A 13,188-nucleotide genomic window follows, 5' to 3' on the forward strand; every position below is an offset into this window, starting at 1 on the left:
TGGCTGCTACTTAGCTCCTCTCTCTCTACTCTCGCTCTCCGGGGACTAACGGCGTAACGGCGGTGTTGTTAATAACTTCACTACTGTCCCATTCGTCTTCCGCACTTAGACACCCTGTAGCCTTGGCACGGTTACGTGGTGTACATGATCTTAACAGTATAATTAAACTCAATCCGTTAACGTCGTACTGACATATCATTTTTTATGCCTCCGAAAACTCGAGCTCAATCTAGAGCTAACTCCGAAGAAAATACTTTCTTCACTACAGCTCAATCATTCGCCCCATTCTCCGACTCTATCTCTGCTATCGGTCAACCACGTTGCCGTAATCGCGGTTTCGGTCCAGCTACAGTCCCTACTACGTCGACTCTTCCTGAAGCCATGGAAGAAGAACAACAATTTGAGTACAGCACCTTGTACACTGGTGACGGACAACCTGTCCAAGTCCTGACCCCTCGCCGTGGACAACCCCCCGTGGTCGCTCCGGCTCGGGGCCGTTCAACTGCTCGAATTGATTCTCCAATCCTCCAAGCCATAGCCCGCCGTACGGGGAAACAACCCCAACGTCGCGCTGCTTCTGAATCTCCTCGTGACCCGCCTCCTCACTTCGATTTGGACACTGGTGATCACGATGATCAAGACCCTCCTGTCAACCCCGACGATCCAGGCGCCGATAATAACAACGACGATCTGGATGACGATTCCGGCGGTTTACCGCGTGGTGAACCTGGTGACCCCAGTGGTCCTGGTGGTCCCGGCGGTCCCGGCGGTCCTGGTGGACCTGGTGGACCTCGTTCTCCCATATCTCCTGACATCCCCAACGAGCAACGTGCTATGTTGGAACTTCTCTCGGGTTTCAAGGGCTCCATTGAGACCCTTGGTACCATTCTCGCCGCTCTCGGCCGTCCCTCTGACAGCTCTGAATCTAAGAGCAAAGTCAAGGAGCCAGAGGTATTCGACGGATCGGACCCCCGAAAACTCAAGACCTTCTTCGTCAATCTCGCCCTGGTCTTTAATGACCGCCCAAAGTACTTCACCGACCAACGGAAGGTGAACTATACCCTTTCCTATCTCAGTGGGTCAGCCAAAGAATGGTTTGTCCCTGATATCCTCGACCCGGATCTCGACTCGCTGCCGGCCTGGACGTCGTCCTTCACGGCCCTTGTAAAGGAGCTACAGGACAACTTCGGCGTTTACGACGCCCAAGGCGAGGCCGAGGACGCCCTTGGTAACCTTAAGATGAAGGAAACCGAGAATATCCGGAAGTACAACATCCGGTTCAACACCCTGGCTGCTAGCACCAACTGGGATTCTGCCGCCCTGAAATGGGCTTATGGACGAGGCCTGGCTGAACGTATCAAGGATGAAATGGCGCGGTTGCCCGAACCGGCGACGCTCGCCGCTTATCGTCTGGAAGTTCTTCGCATTGACAACCGTTATTGGAAGCGCGAAGAAACCAAGAAGCGTGAGGCTGGTAAGCCTTTTATTGCTCGGAACCCGAAGAAGGGTTCCTCGGACTTCAAGACTGGTTCTACTAACCAGCACAACAATTCTCAGCCTTCGGGCTCTTCGGCGCCGTTCACGCCGAAACCTAAACCCTTCTCTGGTGGTAAACCTAACAACAATGAACTCTTCGAATTCCGGCCAATCCGGCGGTCAGCGCCCCGCATTCAACCATCTAGGAGCAGATGGTAAGGTACTTCCCTCCGAACGGGAAAGAAGGATGAAGAACAATCTTTGTCTCTTCTGCGGTGGTAAGCATCAGATTGCTGACTGCAACAAGTGAAAGGCCCGAGAATCGAAGGGCCGCGCTGCCGAGGTTGAAGAAACCCCCGAAGCAACCATTGAGGTTGTTGAAGAGGATTCGGAAAACTAATCCGCAGCTCTTGTTCCCCGGTACGAAACGGGAGCTGCGTTGATCAGGTTCGTACCTCACCTGGGGAGTTATATCTCAACGCGTCCGCTCTTTCCTCTATTGGACGATCTCTTGTAATATCTTTGACTACTGAATTTTCGTTATCCGATTCGGCCGCGCCGGCCGAGCCCATCTCTGCTCTTCTCAAATTTCCTACTCTTGTTGATTCTGGTTCTACTGACTCTTTCATCGATACTTGTTATGTTTCTCAGAACTCTATTCCTACGACCAAAATTTCTCCTGTTAATCGTCATCTTTTTGATGGTTCATTATCTTCTAAACCCATTACCGATATGGCGAATATCGCCGTTCAGTTCCCTTCCGGCGAGCTGCTTCTATTACCCTTTTATGTTACTCATTTAGATTCATCTTGTAAAGCAGTACTAGGTTACAGTTTCTTATCCCGCTACAATCCGTTGATTGACTGGGCATCTCGAAACATTACGTTCCGTAACACTTCACACCTTGATTCTCCACAGACGTCTGTGCCTTCTGCTATCAACCCCGTTGTTGCAAAGGTCGCTGTTCCGCTACCGGAACCTTCGCCGTCGGTTTCACTGACAATTCAGGAGACCCCTCCTGGGGACTCACCTCGCTCTCGCTCTCGCTGCCGCTATCGGACTTCACGGGCCAAGCCCCTTTCATCCAAATTCCCCTTTGAACCCATCTATTCTTACCCTACGGTCTCTCAATTCGCTGCTCAACTGGAAACTCCCGAGGTCGACATTGCACTCGTCAGCGCTGCAGTCTTTAACAGGGCTTGCAAGGACGCTGGTATGGAACCCATCTTACTTCGTGCTATCCACTCAGAGGTCGCGGCCCGTGCCGCCGACCGCTCTTCCACCACTCCTACTGTCCCTCCACTCCATCCTTCTATTCCAGAAGAGTACGCAGAGTTTGCAGACGTCTTTGACGAGATTGCTGCAGATTCACTCCCTGAACATAGACCTTACGACTTGAAGATTGACTTGGAAGAGGGCGCTTCGCCGCCTCTCGGCCGTATTTATCCTTTGTCTGAAAAGGAGTTAGTCGCCCTTAAAGACTTTATTGACAAACAGCTGGCAACTGGTGCCATCACCCCATCATCCTCTCCTCACGGCGCTCCGGTCCTTTTTGTCCCGAAGAAAGACGGCAAACTTCGCCTTTGCGTCGATTTCCGTGGACTCAATCGTATCACCAAAAAGGATTGTTACCCACTCCCACTCATTTCAGACCTTCTCGACGCTCCGAAAAGAGCTAAAATATACACCAAATTGGATCTCGCTCACGCTTATCATCTAGTCAGAATCGCTGAGGGTGACGAATGGAAGACCACCTTTCGGACCCGTTATGGCTCTTACGAATGGAAGGTCATGCCGTTCGGCCTTACGAACGCCCCTGCGGCTTTCCAGCGGTTTGTTAATGACATCTTCTCTGACATGCTCGATGTTTGTGTCATCGTCTATCTTGACGATATTCTAATCTACTCTGATACGCCAGAAGAACACCGAGAACACGTTAAGGAAGTTCTTCGGCGGTTACAGAAACATCGGCTTTACGCCAACCCCGACAAGTGCGAATTCAATATGGATACTGTTGAGTATTTGGGTTATATTCTTTCTCCCGACGGATTGACTATGTCCAAGGAGAAAGTTCAGACAGTTCTAGAGTGGCCGGTCCCGAGGAAGGTTAAGGACATTCAGTCCTTCTTGGGTTTCGCAAATTTCTATCGTCGTTTTATTTATAATTATAGCGATATCGTTGTGCCGATGACTCGGCTTACCCGAAAAGGCGCTCCCTGGATCTGGGACAGCAGCTGTCAAGAGGCCTTCGAAAACCTCAAAATCGCTTTTACTTCTGCGCCGATACTGGCCCATTGGGAGCCGAATTGCCCACTTATCGTGGAGACCGACGCTTCCGACTACGCCATTGCGGCCATTCTTTCCATCCAATATGCTGACGGTGAAATTCATCCTCTAGCCTTCCTTTCCAGAACGCTTCATGCTGCGGAACTCAATTACGATACCCACGACAAAGAGCTACTGGCCATCTTCGAGGCCTTTAAAGCTTGGCGTCATTATCTGGAAGGCTCGGGTGATCCGGTGGACGTCGTCACCGATCACAAAAATCTTGAGTATTTTTCTACTACCAAGGTTCTCACCCGCCGACAGGTCCGATGGTCAGAATTTTTACATCAATTTAATATGGTCATTCGCTTCCGGCCGGGGAAACTCGGCGAGAAACCCGACTCGATAACTAGACGCTGGGACGTCTACCCTAAAGAGGGGGATATCGGCTACGCCCAAGTGAACCCTCATAACTTCCGTCCTATATTTACTAATGAACAACTCACTGCGTCTCTTCGAGCTACCTTCTTGGAAGGCCCGGTTTTACGAGCCTCGATTATCATGGATATCGAAGCCCTACACCAAGCCATCATCCTCGCCCTTCCCGCCGACCCGAGCTCCGTTGTTGGTTTGGAACTTGCAAAAGATCCTTCCAATGAACGTTGGAGCTTAGGTAGTGACAAGCTACTACGCCTTGACAACCGTATTTATGTCCCTGATCACGGTGACATTCGCCTTCAAGTCCTCCGTTACTTCCATGATCATCCACTTTCCGGCCATTTCGGCCAGAACCGCACTCTAGAAGCTGTACGTCGTCAATACACTTGGCCCAAGGTCAGAGACTTCGTACGTGACTACGTTACATCTTGCACTATCTGTGGTCGCAACAAACCTCGCCGTCACCGGCCTTACGGGTTGTTGAAGCCTCTGCCGGTTCCGGTCCGACCATGGGATTCCATCTCCATGGACTTCATTGAGCAATTGCCAATGTCGAATGGTTACACCGCTATCCTCGTCGTTGTGGATCGATCTTCCAAGCAAGCTATATTTATTCCAACTCACGACACCATTACTTCCGAACAACTAGCTGAGCTTTTTGTTATTCACGTCTTCTCTAAACATGGTGTCCCTAATCATGTCACTTCTGATCGTGGTTCCGAATTTGTTTCGGCGTTTTTCCGGGCTCTCGGTAAAGCGCTCTCCATGGAACTTCACTATACCTCTGGATATCATCCGGAAGCCGACGGGCAGACCGAGCGTGTCAATCAGACTCTCGAACAGTACATCAGGATCTACTGCTCCTACCAACAAGATGACTAGTCGCCTTTACTTCCAATCGCCGAGTTCGCCTATAACAACGCTCCCAACGCTTCCACAGGTATTACTCCATTCTTCGCTAACAAAGGATACCACCCCAACATCACCGTTCGGCCCGAGGTCGACATGAAGTCTGATCTAGCTAGAGACTTCGTCGTTAACCTCGATGAACTCCACGCTTTCCTTTGAGAGGAAATCCTTTTAGCTCAGTCTCGATACAAGGAACAAGCTGACAGGAAAAGAATCTCGCATCCGGAGTTCCCGATCGGCTCCGAAGTCTTTGTTCTTGCTAAGCACATTCGCTCTACCCGTCCTACTGAAAAATTCTCTGAAAAATATTTTGGTCCTTTCAAGGTCATAAGTCGACCTGGTACTTTGTCTTACGAGCTCAAGCTCCCGGATTATCTTCGCCGCATTCACCCGGTTTTCCACGTCTCACAGCTGGAGCCGGTTACGCCGAATCCTTTCCCGAATCGTACTCAATCTCCTCCACCTCCAATTGAAGTTGATGGTGAAGAGGAGTACAACGTTGCCGAAATCCTCGACTCCAAGCTGGACAGAAGGTATAAACGTTGTCCTCTACGTTATTATATTCGGTGGGCCGGTTATGAAGGTACCGACAATGAGTTCTCCTGGGTTGCCACTGATGAATTACATGCTGACGAACTGGTACCCGCATTCCACGCTCGATACCCTTTGAAACCTGGACCTTGATCACACAAAATCATTTTATTCCTTTTCCCCGTTTTCCGCCGCGCTCCGCCGAAGTTTACTTTGTGCGTTTAGAGGGTAAACACGATGATAGTAAATTGAGTGTTTATCCCTCTCTCTTAATTGTTAATCTCATCCTTCTATCTACTATTTCACTTATATTTCTTTCACACTTAAACTACTTATACTTCAAAACTAATTATTTCTTACGCCGCTTTTCGGCTTATTTCGCTTTCCGAATATAAAACGCGATGACATTTTTATATACAAACAAAAAACCAAAAAAGAACTTATACAACAGGATGGAGGACGACAAGAAGTTTACAAGAAGATGGCCGAAGGCCGAGGTCCGATGTCCGTGATACTACTACACTACTCCTCCCTTTCTTTCCCCTTCTCCGACCGGGCCCTCTTCGGCGCCGGCTCATTCCTCTCCTCTTCCTCCATCTCCTCCATCTCCTCCTCTCCTTCTCCATCCTCTCCTTCCCCAACCTCTTGCTCTACTCTCCTCTGTTCCTCTTCCTCGTCGCTATCCGCAAGTCTCCGTCGTTTCTTCGGCAAAACCGACGGCCCAACCTCCGGCAATTCTGGTGGCGTTCTTCTCCTCCTTGAGGCTTCCGTAACCAACCAATCCAGCTTCCGGTTCATGTGACGATGGTAGGTGTTCGCCTTCACCTGACCATCTCGAAGCTGCCGGTTGTCAGCGAGCAACTGAGCCACCTGGCTCTCCAGCACCGCCAGGCGCTCGCCGTACGGAGTTCCTCCACCCTCGCGCTTCACCGTTGAGGGCCGCCCGGAGTACGAGCACCGGACCTTGGCGTCATGGCAGGGTTTGCAAATGACAGAACTCCTCTTGCCAGCCTGCATCTGGCAAGAGATCTTCTTGCTCCTGCATCTTTCGCAGGGAGCCCTGTCATCTTCGTCGTCGTCGTCGTCATCCCCGTCGCCGCCGTCATTGGGGTCTCCACCAACGGGCTATAAGCCGGAGGATCAGCACAAGATTCTCATTAAAGGGTATCTGTACTCACCTGGGCTTTACCCTTGCCTTTTCCTTTGTCCTTTCGGATTTCCACCACCGGCCGCTGTGGGGAAACCGAACTTCCTCCTGGCGAGGAGCCACGTCGACTACGAGCGGTGGCCGCCTCTGCCATTCTCCTCCGGCGCTCCTCCAACTCCCGCGCTGCCACCTCCTTCTTCCTCTGCGCCTCCTCCGCGGCCTTTCTAGCCGCCTCCTCCTCGGCTTTCTTCTTAGCTGCCGCCGCCGCCTTCCTGGCCTTCATCCGACGGACCTTCTCCTCTGCCCGCCGGATCGCCTCGTCGTCGTCTTCCTCCACATCGTCGTCGTCGTCTTCTCTAGGCTCCTCGGGGACGGTGAGATTGATGGGCGGCGGAGGAGCAGGCCGCGACCTCGAAGGTCCGGCGGTCGGAGATTTTTGGGTGGTGGTGGTGATGGTGCGGCTGGTCGACATGCTGGTGGACTTAGGATTTTTGGAAGAGTTAGGGCCTTAGCGGCAAAACCCTGGGCCTTTTATACGGCAAAACTGCGCACGGACCAGCGAAAAATTTTCCTTCGAATTGTACTTGGTGTACGGTGAACCGAAAAATTTCACTGATGACTAACGCCAATTCCCGGTACTAGCGGCTTTTGCAAATTTTCCTGCTGACTGATGGGCCAAATTCCCGATCCTGACGGCCTTTGAAATTTTTCCTTGGTGACTAACCAACTCCCGGTATTAATGGCTTTCGAGGGCTCAAGCCTAAGAGGGGGATACTGTCAAGTCCATGCCGCGGGCCTCCATTCCGCCGCTCGGTATTCCGAAGATCTGCTCTTATTGTAATCTCTTTCTATTGTTCTTTCTCGCTACACATATCCTTTCGTTCTAGTCTCTCATTATTGTCTTTTACTCTTTCGTTCTAGTCTCTCCTTATTGTCTTTTACTCTACCCTGCAGGTACTACTCGTATAGCTCCTAGTAGTTAGTCTGGCGCTCCGCACCGATGCGCCGTTCCGTAGATATAAATACTGCCTGTACGCTACTGTAGTTCCTCAGTTTAATTATCAACTTAGATCTCCCTTCTCAACTTGACTCTTCTCTAAGTCTTCAGGCTCAACGCCTTGAAGTACGTTCTCCTCGACCTTAGGACTTTAACGTCCTCTGGTTCGCTCCTCGTCATCGGCGATACCGCCGCTCCGACCTGGCTGCTACTTAGCTCCTCTCTCTCTACTCTCGCTCTCCGGGGACTAACGGCGTAACGGCGGTGTTGTTAATAACTTCACTACTGTCCCATTCGTCTTCCGCACTTAGACACCCTGTAGCCTTGGCACAGTTACGTGGTGTACATGATCTTAACAAACATGACCTTGAGCACCACAGCCAAAACATTGTCCACACATGCAGGCTAGGACGGCTTCCCTGCTGTTCCCAGTACTAGTATGGGTAGCATCAATGTCCATAGCATGGGGGTCAGCAGGAGCAGTGTGAGCTGGGGTATGTCCAATGTTACGTTGTCATGGCCTGACTACAACCAGGCCAGTCCCAGTAACAACCACACGCTCCCACACCTCCTATCTCACGTATCTCATGGTCCCGGTACCTCCCCAAGACAGTACCACCACCCTTTCCCTGATACCCTTCCCATTACCCAAACGTCCTGATGGTTCCCCAACACACATAGCTCCCCTGACATGCACATGAACCCCTCCTACCACCAAATCCATTAAGTATTAATCTCAATTACCTGCCTCATGTTCTCTAGATCCCCTGAGGTCCCCTTGTTCACTTCCCGTACCTATTTAAGTAGTCCCGCAAGGTCCCCAAGCCCCAGCTTGGTATATTTTGAACACACACCCTTTTGCATAGGTCCAGTACCTGTCCCTTTGTACCTGCTAACCATACGGATTTCTCTTTATTCTCTGTTTCCTTATCTCAGTCTCTCTACTCTTGTCTCTTGTCTCCTATGATCGTCTACATGATCTAATAAACACTTTTACTCCATGTCTAAGCAATCTGAGTGAGTCTCTGAGCTCCCTTGACCAATACTAAAGCTCCCCAATGTCTATCATTTTGGTGAGCCAACAACATCCCCCAAACCTCCTCAAGCTCCCCAATTGCTCCACGAGCTCTGGGACCTTGACCCAGGTAACGTCGAACTATGTATAACTTCTCCGTTAATACCTCCACCACTCAAGGACGTCTGTAAGACCTGGGTCGAAATTGGTCTTAAGGGTAGGTTTGGTATGAGTGATTTATGTTGTAGCATGCTAGGAGCAAGCTGGAGCTTGAAGGGAGCTACGGGAACTGCGAGCAAGGACAGGAATGACCTAAGAATAGTTTGGATTGAAGGGAATGACCCTTGAAGAGGTTCCTAGTAGGTCCTGGGAGATTCCTAGGACATTTAACGGGTGGGTTAAAGGTAACCAGAAGCTGGGGAGCGTCGGAATGTTGTATATTACAAGTTGTAGTAGACAGGAACATCAACACAAGATTGTTATAGATTGTAGCTGATGTAAGGTCTTGAATGTATGAGCTCCCGATGGAGTGTAAACCCAGGAGGGAGGTCCCGGGAAGTGGAGGTAGCAGCGGACATCCTCAAGCGTTGGAGGAAGTAACGGAGAAGTGGCACATAGCATAATTTGATGTTACCTAGATCAAGGTCCCTGAGCTTGTGGAGCACTTGGGGAGGTTGGCTCACCAAAATGGTAGACATTGGGGAGCTTTAGTATTGGTCAAGGGAGCTCGAAGACTCACTCGGGTTGCTTAGACGTAAAGTAAAAGCATGTATTGAATCATTTAGACAATCGTAGAGACAAAGATAAGAGTAGAGAAACAGAGATAGAGAAACAGAGAGTAAAGAGAAATCCGTATGGTTAGCAGGTACAAAGGGACAGGGACTGGACCTATGCAAAAGGGTGTGTGTTCAAAATATACCAAGCTGGGGCTTGGGGACCTTGCGGGACTACTTAAATAGGTATGGGAAGTGAACAAGGGAACATCCGGGGATCTGGAGAACATGAGGCAGGTAATCGAGATTAATACTTAATGGAGTTGGTAGTAGGAGGGTTCCATCTGCGTGTCGGGGAAGTTGTCAGGACATTTGAGTAATGGGAAGGTTATATCAGGGGAGTGGTGGTACTGTCTTGGGGAGGTACAGAGATAGATAGGAAGTGTGGGAGCATGTGGTTGGTGCTGGGACGAGCCTGGGACGGGCCTGGTTGCAGTCAGGGCATGACAACGTCAGTCATTACCCCCACTTCCCAGGACCTCCTTCCCGGGCTTATACTCCATCGGGAGCTCTCACGTTTGGAAACCCACATCAACTATGTTCTACAACCATCCTACATTGACGTTCCTAGCTAGTACAATTCCTACTATGCAACACTCTTACGTCTACTAGTTCCTGTTACCTCCACCTTCCTCCATTAACGCCCTAGGGACCTCCCTGGACCTTCTAGGAACCCCTTCAAGGGTCACATCTTGCAACTTGAACTACTACTAGGTCATTCCTGTCCTCGGTTGCGGTTCCCATAGCTCCCTTTGAGCTCCAGCTTGCTCCTAGCATGCTACAACATAAACTTCTCATACCAAACCCACCCTTAAGACCATTTCTGACCCAAGTCTTACATATGTCCAGTCATGGTGGGGTCATGCAGGAAGGTGTCCACCAATACTGCTTGTTTAATTGCTTCTTTCAGAGTTGGAGCAATTTCCTGGGCGATGTTCACAATGATAAGGTGTTGCTGGATCTCTGGAAGTAGGGCCATGAAGAATCGTTCCTGTAAGTCAATGTCAGACATCCCAGTCTGATCTCCAATATCCTTGAATTTCTGAGTGAATTCTTCAACTGTCTGTGCCTTACCCTGCTTGAGATATTTAATTGTATTACAGGCTTCCATACCCGGGTCCACCGACTCAAAGTGTTGTCTAAATTCCTTCAAAAACTCCTCCCAACTTCCTCCAAAAGGGGGGATTTTCTGCACTGAAATGTAACAAATGAGGAGTTGCCCAATTACCAGCACTTTCAGTGAAGAAACCCAGGGCTGATTTGATAAACTTTGCCTGACTCTTGGTGAGATCAGGTTGTTCAGATGCCCAGTTTTGGAACTGAGCCAGAAAACGATGTGCCTCAGCACTATCTTTTCTCTTGAATACTTCGGGTTTGTTCATGCTTGACTTGGCAGATGAGCATTCCCCTATGGCTGTAGCTAGGCTAGCTACTGTCAAGCCCATTGTCTGTCATTTGTGCCCTCAGTACCTTGTCATGAATCCCTATCCTTGGTCCACTGTGTAAACACTATTAGGTGTATAGGGAGATGGAGGACAGAAGAGATAAGTACCAGATGCAAAGGAGTCAAACCAGTTGTACCAATGGTGACGGGAAGGCGCCGGTTTTTGGAAGAAATACCATAGGCAAAGGAGGACAACGGCAGTGGGAAGCTGCAGAGAAGTACCATGTGTGATTGTTTTGAAGTATTTCTGAATAAGGGAGAGGATCTTTGAAAGCGTTGATATGACCCATTTTTATTTGAGTCTATAATGCAGTAATTATGCATTTTCAACTGTAAAGTACTATCAGTGATACTGAGATTGGACAGTACATTGTATTCAGAGAAATTACACAGATCTACACAGTGATTGCATCTGAATGACACTTAAGTGGGTCTTCATAGCATAATACAGTTGTATTTCCAAGTAACAAAGCTCTAATACTAAAACCCACACTTGTGTTTGACTTGGACTACGACAATATCTGCAGAATTAAAGTGTTCCGAGCTTCACCTTTGTATAGCATTTCAATAGAGCTCAATGATAAGATTGAAAGATAACAATATTCCGGACCTCTGGAGTTAATTCCGAGAATATTAGGATTGATTTAGCTTATGTCCCTCATCCGGAAAGCCTTCCGAGGTACAGCATGATTTCCATCAAAGGTAGCACATGGTACAACAGGTCCACATGCTACTCCGAGATGCAGCATGATTTCCATCAAAATCAGCACATGCTACAAGAATTCCACATGCTACAATGATTGATATCAGTTGTCAAGGGTTGTTTTGAGGATATATAAGGAGGGTGCTGGCCTCTGAATGAGAACAAGCACTTCCCCCCCCACTTCTGAGAGGATTTGGTTGGTTGGTTAGTAGCTTCTGGCTATAGTGACAAGTGCACTTTAAACAAAGATGATACAGTGTTAACTTTCACTTTAAACAAGTTAGAGTTTAAGAAAGATAGAAAGAAAGAAAGTTCAAAGTCACAGATTACCATTATGCTTCAGAGTTAATAGCAGTCAGAGTGCTGTGAGTAGTGTACACTCTTTCTGTGGATTGTACTTGTAGTGTATAATACAAATCAGAGGTTTTGTTCAGTTCAGATAAAGTCAAAGAAAGATTTAGCATGCCCGAGTTTGATAGAATCTCGAGAAGAAAAACTATTCAACCTATACATTATACCCACATGATGTAGATATTTGTAGAGTTGCAGTGTTGTCTTGCTTTTTCAATGATAAACCCCCTTGAACTTAGTGTTTGATGATGGTTTGTGTTGGTGTTGGTGTGAGTGTTAAAGCTTGCATTAGCATTTTATGCATAGCCCAGAGTCAGCATATCAGCGTGGTAAAATCTTCATGTGCGCTAAACAAACTGACATGGAAAAGGACCTATGCAAGCAAGGTGATTTGCAAACAAGGTGATGTGACCTCGACTGCAATCTCGAATGGTGCTACTATGGTTCACAGGGTACTTCCGTAAACAGGGTACTTCCGCATTTTTGAAAATCTCATATTATGAATGTTTTAGGTCAATAAATGCTCTCAAACTGTTTATGTAGTACTTTCTAGGTTCTCTATAAACATACTGTACTATACGAAATAGATTGTATTGAGGGGATGCATATGTACAAGACCAAAATACTGTAATGTGACTTTAGATTGAAGCCTCAGGAACCATACAAAGAGCTGGTAGATAGCTGTAGAAATGACATGGGTATTAAGTAGAGGTTCTCATCAGCTAGCATAGCAAATTTAAAAGCAATCCAATATGTTATAGAGATTCAACAAGCACATAAAGTGAGGAGGGTATGCGACATGACAATGTTTGATCCAGCCTCATGCCATAGCCTCGGCAAACCTCTACCTTTCACGGCTTGGACTCATCACCAAGGACATGACCAAGCCAAAATATCTACGAAGTGCCAGACAAAGGCCACAGAAGGTCAACGATGAGGTCGAGGCTTGTATCCAGCAAGCAAAGGAGAGCTTTCTCATATCCACTGATCCAAAGTACAATGCATGCAAAGCTTCGATTTGGTTCAACGTCCCATATGACACTCTCTGAAAGTGATTGAAAGGCATACAGCCAAGGAAGAAAGCACACAAGAAGGAGATGCTCCTTAACGAAGCTGAGCAGAGTGTCCTTGCTGACTGG

Source organism: Lentinula edodes, assembly GCF_021015755.1.
Source record: "Lentinula edodes strain Le(Bin) 0899 ss11 chromosome Unknown C8R40scaffold_29, whole genome shotgun sequence".
NCBI lineage: Eukaryota > Fungi > Basidiomycota > Agaricomycetes > Agaricales > Omphalotaceae > Lentinula > Lentinula edodes.